This window comes from Heloderma suspectum, chromosome 1, assembly GCF_057233095.1.
Source record: "Heloderma suspectum isolate Gila_16-S chromosome 1, 16-S_ref, whole genome shotgun sequence".
In the NCBI taxonomy this organism is placed as follows: domain Eukaryota; kingdom Metazoa; phylum Chordata; class Lepidosauria; order Squamata; family Helodermatidae; genus Heloderma; species Heloderma suspectum.
The window spans coordinates 222,784,423-222,796,134 of NC_139458.1; positions in this window are offsets into that span (position 1 = coordinate 222,784,423).

An 11,712-nucleotide genomic window follows, 5' to 3' on the forward strand; every position below is an offset into this window, starting at 1 on the left:
TCCTGACAACTAAATTGTGGTCCATCATCTGTCATAATAGTCTGTGGAATCCCATGTTTAACAAAAACAGCGTTCACCTTACCAATGTCATGCCTAGCACTGGGATTACTGAGCTCACAGATCTCTGAATAGTGAGAATAATAGTCAAGAACAAGTAAAGTCTGATGGCTCTTGTAATCAAACAAATCCATTCCAACCTTAGTGCAAATAATCCGTATTAACAGTCATGGGCTGTTTTATCTGATCATCCCAATATTTCTGACATACAGCACAATCTCTTACAAACATTTCTATATCTCTATTCATGTCCAGACAATAAACAACAGCTCAAGCCCTGTGTTTACATTTCCCCTCATGAATACATTGCAACATGTTAGATCTCACAGAGTGGGGAATAACTGTTCTTCTTCATAAGTACTCCTTCAATAATAAAAAAATCTGACATAAAATTATTGTCTGAATAGTGAGAAAAATAGTAAAGGATAAGTAATAACTGACGGCCCTGATGATCAACCAAATCCATTTCTCTAAGTTATAATCATCCTGCAATGACTCCATAACAGTCTGCAAAGTGGTATCTATTTTTGTTGCCTGAATAATTTGCTCCCACAGCTGATCTGAAACAGGAATTAATTTCCTTAAACCATTGATATGAACCTGATCCATCTACCTCTGCTTTATTCCCATTAAATGACTGTGCATCAGCCACAACCAAATTAGTTGCAGGCTGAAAATGCAGTTGAAATTCATATTTTTGCAATTGAAAGAACAGCATCTGTAAATGTGGGGGCATCTCCACTAAACTTCTTTTTAAATAATAACCAGAGGTTTGTGATCAATTTCTGCCACAAATCGTTGTCCGTACACATACACATGAATTTTTTACAAGCATAATTCAAAGCTGATCACAAGCCTTTGGTTGCAGCATATTCATGAAGGGGACCTAGGTAATAGAAGAACATTTACAGGAACACACTTCAAACATTTAAGTACAGCCACAGTAATTGTATTTGCCTGTGCCCCAGTATCCAATATATAGATATCAATATTTTTTGTTGTTCTTCCTGATGATGCATTTGAAGATCACCTCTCTGTCTTCTGCATGTCTGTCTTATCAGCCAACTGACCAGCTAACAAAAATATCTGAAGTTCCTGCTTAAACCTCCTCCAGTCCTCAGCAGCATCATGTGAGGGAGTCAATGGATGTGGAATGCTCAAATATTCCATTGTACATTCCAGCAGAATACTTCATTCGCACCATATTTCACTCCTAGTACCACGTGTTGTTTGACTGATGAACTGCACAATTCAAGGTTACATTTTATAACTATTATTTTATAACAATAAGGAAATACATATAGCTCTAAATGATAATCTGTTCTCAGTCCCAACCAGTGGCAGCTGGTGACTCCAGTTCTAGAGGGGCAGTGATTCCATTCTGGGTTTTAGTTACCACCAGCCCAAACTCTAAAGGTGCTATCCAAGGTGCTAAACCCATTTTGGGGATAAGGTTCAGCACTTTGGAAAGTTATTATCAGCACCTTTGGAGATTTGGCTGGTGGTAACTAAAACCCAGAATGAAATCTAGTTTAGTTACTTTTTCTAGTTTAGTTACTACTTTTCTACTTTACTTACCCCTCCGGAACTGGAGTCACCAGCTGCCACTGGTCCCAACTCTCCAATAAGCAACTGCCTTTATTCTTAAGATTCTATTCCTCTTAAAGATCCCTGTATAATTTTGTTTTTGTTAATAATTTATATCCCTCTATAATTTTTATATCTCTTACCAACCTGTCTGGTCACTGAGGTCATCAGAGGGCTTGCTCCTGGTGGTTCCACATGGACCCATGGCCCAATTTAAATCCACCAGGAGAAGAGCCTTCAGTGTGGTGGCCCCCTTTCTTTGGAATTTCCTGTCCCTGGAGGTCAGGCAGGCACCAACACTGCGTTGTTTCTGGTACCTCCTGAAAACAGCACGCTTCCAGGAGGCATTCCTTAATTGACCAGTTATGATTTTTATTGGCATTGTGTTTTTAAACAAGTATAATTTTAATGTGGTGTTTTTAATCTTTTATTCCTTTACTGTTTTATTCCATGTGTTCACCACTCCATAATCTGTTCCAGATATGGAGTGGTATATAAATATTGTAAATAAATAAATATTTAAAAAACAATAGCTCTGGGAAATCTTAATTCATCCATACTGATCTGTTCTGTCATGAGAAAACTCTTACTATAGTTTCAGTTGCTTTTACAGTCCGGTCCAGCAGAAAAAAATATGACGTGACCCTGACTACAATAGCTTTCTACTTACATGAGAAGCTCCTCCACCTCTGATCTTTTGCCTTCTTTTCTATAAGAACTGGATGCCAGATGAGAACAAAGGCCTCTCTAGTCCAGCATTCTGTTCACACAATTGCCAACCAGATGCCCCAATGGGAAGCCCACAAGCAGGACGTGAGTGCAACAGCACCCTCCCACTCATGTTCCCCAGCAACAGCACCCTCCCACTCGTGTTCCCCAGCAACTGGCATTCCAAGTATTCTTGTCTCTAGGGAACGATAGCTGTATTCTCTTTTAAACTTATATACTGGATGCTCTGATGGATTTCTGCTTGCTTTCTATTTGGATGGCTCTAATGCCAAGGTAACGTTAATGGTTGCGAAGTTATTGAACATTGCTATTAACACCAGATCTCTAATGGTGGCAAACCAAGCTGTATTAATACTCTGATCGTGGCTCTTTCTGTTCTATTTTTTGTTCTATGGTCAGTTTACTAATACGTTTTGGTGATGGTGATGAATTCAATTTCCTGGTCCCTTAAACTTTCTTTGGAGATTTAAAAACAAAAATCTTCCATCTCTCCAGCCATCTAGCTACTCCACACTGAATCTTCCATTGGTCCACCCTCCTTGAAGTATAAATGCCAAAAAGTACCCAGAGGATACATTCATGTTGAAGATAGGAGAAGCCATTAATAATCTGCATCTCCAGTGAAATTTGGAGCTGAGAGCTGATGGAAACAGGAAAAACACAGCAGGGAAAGATGGTCAGAATAACAGTAATGAATAATAATTTAAAAATAGGCTTCAACAAATGAAGGGAATGTTATCTCCAAAAATACTTATTTACTTTCATGATATACAGTTGTACAATTAAGAACAATGGCTTTTTTCTAGCATTCTATCATTATTAAGCCTGAAAATTCTATTCATCATAAAATCAAGACAATTTATTTTGTCTACCACATGAAATTAAGTGTGGAGAATATAACTGGTGAGGAGTGTTAGCCGGTAAGATGTCAGAAAATTCTGTTGAATTATAGCACTTTCATCTATAGCTTTCAGAAGTAGGTGTCCCATGTTTCCCATGTTGGCAGATTAGATTATGTAAAAACATCAAGGATTTTTTCCCAAGGTCTCCATTGTACTGCTTTGGAAACAATCAATTTGTATTCCTAAAGTTGTCAGGCTTCAAATTCCCATTATAACTATCACTTAACTATGGGAAAATTATTCAGCACATGCTCAGTGCCCGATGGATAGTTCCCAAGTGGGACCTGCTTCCCAGAAGAAGATGGCCATTGCTGGAGTGAGGAAGCTGCAGCTGTGGAAGACAGCAGGTGGGGCAAGGAGAGCTGCTGCATCTCTGTGCTCACGTAGTGCTACTGCAGGTGTTGCTTTTCTTTCCGTGTGAAATGCTAGTGCATGTGCATATGGGAGAGAGGAGCTGCTATGCCTCCCCTGATCATCATCCCACCCAGTTGCCACGTGGGATGAAGATCAGGACTTCTCTGACCAGAAGAGAACTCAGCCGAGTTGCGGAAATGGCCTGCTCTTCCTCCACAATGTACCATGGTAGGGATAGACCCCTCAAGGGGCACTGGGCTTAACTCCCCCTCCAAGCATCCAAGCAATAGGGGCAAAATCCCCCACCCCCATCTGCATGAATGAGAGGGTGGGTCTGAGAAGGATGTGTGTGAGTGAATTGGCTGTGTGTGTATGTGTGATTGTATATGTCAGCCTTCCCCAACTTGGCGCCATTCAGATGTATTGGACTGCAAGTCCCATCAGCCCCAGAAAGTAAGCTTGCTGTGGCTGATGGGGGTTGTAGTCTAACACATCTGGAGGGCGCCAGGTTGGGGGAGGCTGGGCTGTTTGAAGTGTGTGTGTGTGCTCGCATGTGTGTATGAGAGAGAGAGAGAGAGAGAAAGTAGGCAGGACACCATGTGCTCCACCTACTTTAGGTGGTGGGCACACACCTCCTTTAGGTGTGTGGCCCCCAGCATCCTGGCCCAGGGCCATGTGGTCCACAGGCTCTCCTAGCTGTTATAAAGCTGTGAGGAACGAGCAGGTAATTCAGTGAATTTCTTTTTCAAAACAACAAGGGAGCTCTAGGATCAGAACAACACAGAGTTTGAGAGAAGCGTCAACATGTTTACAAATTAACTCATGCACCAGGATCACCGAAATTGTCAGTTAAGACACCTAACTTAACACTGGCGCCACGTATGCAGTGAACACATTCTACCGTCTCACGGATTGTGTTCACTGGCAATGTCAGCCTCCATGCACCCACTTTCCCTTGTCTTTTAGTCCCAATACCATTTGCTGGGGGACATGGGCAGGAGGGTGCTGTGGCACTTGTGTCCTGCTTGTGGGTTTCCTGTGGGCAGCTGGTTGACCACTGTGTGAACAGAATGCCGGACTGGATGGGCCCTTGGTCTGATCCAGGAGGACTCTTACATTCTTCTGTATAGTCTCATGTATTATGTTCACTGACAAGGTCAGCCTCTGTGCACCTGCTTTCCCTTGTTCTTTTAGCCCCAATCTTCTTCCTGTGCAGGTTTCAGGAAGAACTAAAGCTCGGGACACTGAAAAGGCAATGGCCACCTAGTCTAATAGCTAATTGTACATTGTTGTTATTTTCTTACCTCCGATGGCACTCTATTTTCCATCATCCTCATTTGGGCAAGTTAAGCTCAGACAGAGAAGGCCGGAAATATGGAGTTAACCCCATCAAGTTCTCTTCTCAGTGTCTCACAAACATTTGTTATCTTTGTCTGTGTGACAGATCGGGGTGAGAGCTGCAGGCCTTCATCTCTCTCTTCTCCCTTTGTTGCAAACTCTCTAAAAGCTGTTTACTGTGGGCAGGTGTAGCAGATTTCAAGATACTTTCATTTCAACATCTCTCCCCTGCCCCAAATCCAAGCTCTGCATACCCTTGAAAACATCCTCAGCTGGTGGCACACACAGATCCCCAGGAAGAAAAGAACATGGTATGCTACAAGGCAGCAGAGTCAGAAAAAGGACATTTTGAGGGAAAGCAATGCTACATTCCCTACGCGGAACAGGAGAGCCCCTGGTTTTTAGGGTGATATGATAAAGTCTCTTTTATGCCTGACTCTTGGCTGTGCTATAAAACCTTACTAGGTTTCCTACCAGAACCTCAAAAGAGTGAGTCACAGCAGAGCCCTGATGGGAAGCACTCAGCAAGTCTCTTCCCTTATAGAGTGGCCAGAGGTCTGATCTTTCAAGGAATCCACTGCTCCTGACTCCCATTCGGAGCCCTTCCTGCATTTTCACTATTTACCTTTTGTCTTTTTTCATCAGATCCAAATTAGGGGCAGGACAACTAGGTGCAGCTAGAACAGGATATGCAGAACTGCCCACAACCTGATCCTTATTGCTCACCTCCTTGGAAGAGCAGCACAGGGAACCTAGCTCATTGATTTAAAGAAAAACAATCCATTTCACTCGCAGATCAATTTACTGCACAAGCTACGAATAACTTCTTTTAGAGGTGGGTTGTTCTTTTTGTTTTTTGTTTTTTATTATTCTCTACAATACAGTACCTGAAAACTGCTGTCTTCCCACTTGCTAAGAATGGATGCTAATACCAACATGATTGTTAGCGAATCAAGGTTATGCTCAAAATCCTACAAGCTAGGCTTCAGCAGCATGTGAACCGAGAACTACCGGAAGTATAACCTGGGTTTCGAAGAGGCAGAGGAACTAGAGATCAAATCGCCAACATTCGCTGGATCATGGAGAAAGCAAGAGAATTCCAGAAAAACGTCTACTTCTGCTTCATTGACTATGCTAAAGCTTTTGATTGTGTGGATCACAACAAACTGTGGCAAATTCTGAAAAAGATAGGGGTACCAGACCACCTTACCTGTCTCCTGAGAAACCTGTACAAGGGTCAAGAAGCAACAGTAAGAACCAGACATGGAACAACCGAGTGGTTCAAAATTGCGAAAGGAGTACGACAAGGCTGTGTATTGTCACCCTGCTTATTTAACTTATATGCAGAGTACATCATGAGAAACTCCGGGTTGGATGAATCACAGGTCGGAATTAAGATTGCCGGGAGAATTCTCAACAACCTCAGATACGCAGATGATACCACCCTAATGGCAGAAAGCGAAGGGGATCTAAAGAGCCTCTTGTTGAGGGTGAAAGTGGAGAGTGCAAAAGTTGGTTTGAAACTCAACATTAAAAAAACTAAGATCATGGCATCTGGCCCCATCACTTCCTGGCATATAGAAGGGGAAGAAATGGAAGCAGTGACAGATTTTATTTTCTTGGGCTCCAAGATCACCGCAGACGGTGACTGTAGCCATGAAATTAAAAGACGCTTGCTCCTTGGGAGGAAAGCTATGGCAAATCTAGACAACATAGTAAGAAGCAGAGACATCACCTTGCCGACGAAGGTTCGTATAATCAAAGCTATGGTTTTCCCAGTAGCAACGTATGGCTGTGAGAGCTGGACTATCAGGAAGGCTGAATCAATTCACCGAAGAATTGATGCTTTCGAACTGTGGTGCTGGAGAAGACTCTTACGAGTCCCCTGGACTGCAAAGAGGTCAAATCAGTCCATCCTAAAGGAAATCAACCCTGACTGCTCCTTGGAAGGACAGATACTGAAGCTGAAACTCAAATATTTTGGCCACCTATTGCGAAAAGTCACTGGAAAAGACCCTGATGCTGGGAAAGATTTAGGCAAAAGGAGAAGGGGATGGCAGAGGATGAGATGGCTAGATAACACCACTGATGCAATGAATATGAAGTTCATTTTGAAGCACACTCCGGGAGAGAGTGGAGGACAGGAAGGCCTGGTGTGCTATGGTCCATGGGGTCACAAAGAGTCGGACATGACTTAACGACTGAACAACAGCAACAACAACAATCAGTTAATTTTGCTGATTTAAACATTTTTGGACCACCAGTCCTTCCTCCATATTTCCATGGCCTGTGTTCTCAAGGCCAGATGTTTATTTTATTTTATTGTTGCAAGAGACAAGGAATGTTGAGCTCATCTTGTGGCTAATTGAGTCAGACTCTGGGATCCAGAAAAGGTGACCATTATTAGCAGGCTATGTTATTCAAGGACCCAACACAGGAGAACAAGCTTCCAAGTGCTAGGAGAAGAATGGGATTTAGCTAGTGAGGCAAAATGTGAGGGAGGAAGACAGTAGCGATTTGAAGTGTGTGCCACAAGAGGGGCCAAAGTGCGCCTCAGATTAATGCATCCATCACTCTATGCCCTCATTCAGCCAGTATGTGGGAGGTGACATCATGGAAGAATAAAGCATGTCTCCTCCTTTTATCCAGAAAGGCCGTAGGTCCCAGGAGACTGGGAAACACAGGAATAACGTGTGATATGGAGTGAGTAGTATGGCCATTGCATTCTGGTAGATCACTCCGCAAACTATAATTATGATAGCCCAGGAAGTCATGTAGGAGGTGAAGGCCTTGCCTCAGTGGGATTTGCAATGGATGGTGTTGACATTTAAACACCAGAACTTTCTGCACCCAAAATACAAAGTGTGAATCATCTCTCAAAGTACAGGGAACACGGCTTTATTTATTGGGAGATCACACTGCACCATCCCCTAAAGCTCCATCTTTCGGGTGATTATTGCCATTACATCTGATACCTTGAATGTGAAGCTATGATCAGAACTCATGTGCTGCATCATTATAGATCATTGTCTCTTGTCTCAAACAATCACCCAACAAGGGGAACCAACTTCAGCAAGAATGAGCTTACCACCTCTCTTACGATGGCTGCTACTCAATAGGGATGTGCAAGGGGGGAAATGTTTTGTTACTCCATTTATTTTTGTTCTTAAAACCTCGATCCATTCAAATGTTCATTCGTTACAGTGGCATTTGTTTTGTCATGTCAGCCATTTTCATCATCCCCGTTTGTTTTCATTTCCCATTGATTGTGTTTCCCAGCCAATTGGCATGCAGTGTTCAGGCATTCTACTATGCCCACCTTCCAGGGCTAACACCTGCCAAATTTCAGACAGAAACAGGGCTCCCAGTTTTAAAAGGCATACTATCTGAACTAATAGAAATGTGGCAGAAGGGCGGGCAGGCAGGCAGGCAGGCCGGCACACCGACTGACCTGGATGTCTCAGTAAAACAGCACAGTTTGCAAGGGAACAGGAGCAGCCAGACTGGCAGAACTGTGCACCAGCTTATTTTATGTATGTATGTATGTATGTTTATTTAAAATATTTCTTGGCCGCCTTTCAGGGCAGAAGCCCTCCCAAGGTGGCTTACAACAATAAGATACATAAAAACAATTAAAATATTAAAAGTGATAAAAATATAAAAGCAACAATAAAAGCCAACAATAAAACCAACAACAATGTTAACAGCAGCAACAGCAACAATAGCAGTTATATCAATAGAAGGCCCAGGTAAAATCATTAGGGCTGGGCAGGGACCCCCAGATCTAACTCCGAAGCCGCTTTGTGGCTTCCAAGGCGGGCCTGATCCACCTCAGGCACATTTGGGGGCGCCCCGACCCACCTCGGCCCCAAACCCGAAGCCGGTTCCCCCCCGATGCCCCCACGCAACCCCCCAGTTCCTTAACTGGGCCTCCGTCTCCTCTGCTGCTGCCGCCTTCTCTGTTGCGCCACCTTCACCACCATCATCTTCGCTGCCGCCCGCTGCTGCTGTCTTCGCCGCCTCTGCTGCCACCTCCGCTGCCCCCTGAGGCTTGGATGCGCATGACTCTTCTTGCAGGGAGTCACCATTTTTAAACTGGCAACCTCCTGGAAGTTCACGTGTCTATGCCTCAGGAGGTGGCGGTGGCAGGTGGCACCAGGCTGCTCACACTTCCGACGCCGCTGCCACCGCCAGTGCCACCATCTCCTGCGGCCTGGACATGTGAACTTCCAGGAGGTTGCCAGTTTAAAAATGGTGACTCCCTGCAAGAAGAGTCGCCACGTGTCCGGGCCTCAGGGGGCGGCGCAGCAACAGAGGTGGTGGCGAGGAGAAGGCAGCTCAGGTAAGGACCTGGAGGTGCCGGGGTGGGGGGCTGGGCCAGCCCGAAAAATAATATGCTTTCAAGGCCTTCTTAAAAGTCTGCAGTGATGGAGCATGGCAGACCTCCGATGGCGGCTTGTTACAAAGGTGTGGGGCCACTGCAGAGAAGGCCCTCTCACGTGTGGTCACCCACCTGACTGCTCTCACAGGTGGACAAATGAGAAGGGCCTCCCTTTCTGATCTTAAAGTGCAGGCAGGCTGATATGGGTGTAGGCAGTAACTTGGTCAACCTTCAAGTAACTTGGTCCCAAACTGTTTAGGGCTTTAAAGGTCAAAACCAGCACTTTGAATTGGGCTCGGAAACGCACCGGTAACCAGTGCAGCTGGCGTAGTATAGGCATTATATGATCACATTGCCTTGCCCCCACCAGTACTTGGGCAGCCACATTCTGCACAAGCTGGAGTTTCTGAACCGTCTTCAAAGGCAGCCCCACGTATAGAGCTTTACAGTAGCCCAGCCTGGACATGACTAGTGCGTGGATAACTGAGGCAAGGTCCATCCTCTCCAGATAGGGCCGCAGTTGGCGTACCAGTCTAAGCTGGTCAAAAGCACGCCTGGACACTGCAGCCACCTGGGCTTCCCCAGTTAGCTCAGAGTCCAGGAGGACTCCCAGACTGTGCACTTGGTCTTTCAGGGGAGTGCAACCCCATCTAAGACTAGTTGTAAACCTCCATCCGAAGTAGCTGGTTTCCCAACCCACAGTACCTCCGTCTTGTCTGGATGAAGTTTCATCTTGCTCACCCCCATCCATCCCAAAACAGCCTCCAGACACTGGTTCAAGAGTTCCACAGCCTCCCTGGGATGTACAGATGGAAACGAGAGGTAGAGCTGAGTATCATCCGCATACTGATGACATTTCAGCCCAAACCTCCTCATGACTTCCCCCAGCGGTTTCATGTAGATATTAAAAAGCATGGGGAACAAGATAGAACTTTGCGGCACCCCACAGGCTAATGGCCATGGGGTGGAACCAAAGTCCCCCAGCACCACCTTCGGAGACTGCTCCTCCAGAAAGGGCCACTTTAAAACTGTGCCTCCCAAGCCCAAAACAGATAAACAATCCAGAAAGATACCATGGTTGATGGTATCGAAAGCTGAGAGGTACAGAAGAGCCAACAGGGTTGCACTCCTCCCGTCCATTCCCTGGCATAAGTCATCAACCAGGGTGACCAGGACTGTTTCTGTCCCATAATCAGGCCTGAAACCTGATTGAAATGGATCTAAATAATCAGTTTCATCCCAAACTGCTTGGAGTTGTGAGGCCACCACACACTCTAGCACCTGGCCCAAGAATGGCAAATTTGACACAGGGTGGTAATTATCTGGAACCAAAGGATCAAAATTTGGTTTCTTCAGCAAGGGCTTCACCACAGCTTCATTCAAAGGAGGCATTTACCACCGCTGAGGTCCAGATATCCAGCCCAGCTCTGGCAGATTTCACAAGCCAGGATGGGCAAGGATCTAAAGGGCAAGTAGTAGGCCTCAGTCCTCCAAGCAGTTTGTCCACATCCTCAGGTTGCACAAGCTGAAAGGTATCCGTAACATGACTAGATGGTGCACCAGCCTCATCCATATCAGACTCTGTCAAAATAATGTTATCCAAGTCAGTGTGAATTTGAGCAATTTTATCTGCAAAGCATCTGGCAAATTGTTCACAGTGGGCCTTTGAGTGTTCCGAGTTCTTGTGTTCCAAGGCCTACACTCAAGAGGCCTTTAACCACATGAAAGAGCTCTGCTGGATGACACTGAACAGATACAATGGTGGTGGAGAAGTAGGATTTCTTTGCCTCCATCACCACCACAGAATAAGATTGCAAGTGGATTCTTACCTGTGTTCTATCATATTAATTCCAAGTCTTCTGCCTTTTGCACTCTAATCGTCAACACAGTTGTTTCATTGCCCTCAGCTCCTCAGAATACCAAGCAGCTGACACAGTTCTACAACTAGGCCGAGGACGTTTGGGAGAGATCATATCACTAGCCCGGGTCATCTCCTCACTCCAAATGGTGACCTTGATCTATACTCCTTGTGGATCTATGATATATTGCAAGGCAGTCATTTTGCTATACACTAAGGTAGTTTGATCTGAAGACTAGAGAATACTTCCCTTTATCAAACTCCTTTGCTTACAGCTAGAGTTATATGTGTGTATGTTCTTAGCATGAGCTGAGGAAAGAGCAAAGCCCGTCTATCAGGATTATAGCTATTGAACTTGGAGTTTGAAACCCATGCGGAAGGAAGCAAAGTAATTTGGCTTTCAATTTTGCCCTTTCCTGGGGGCTTGGGGGCAGGGGAGGGTCACAATGCTGGACACAGCAGAAGTTAATAATGGGGGCAGAATGGTATGAGTGCACCCAGAGATT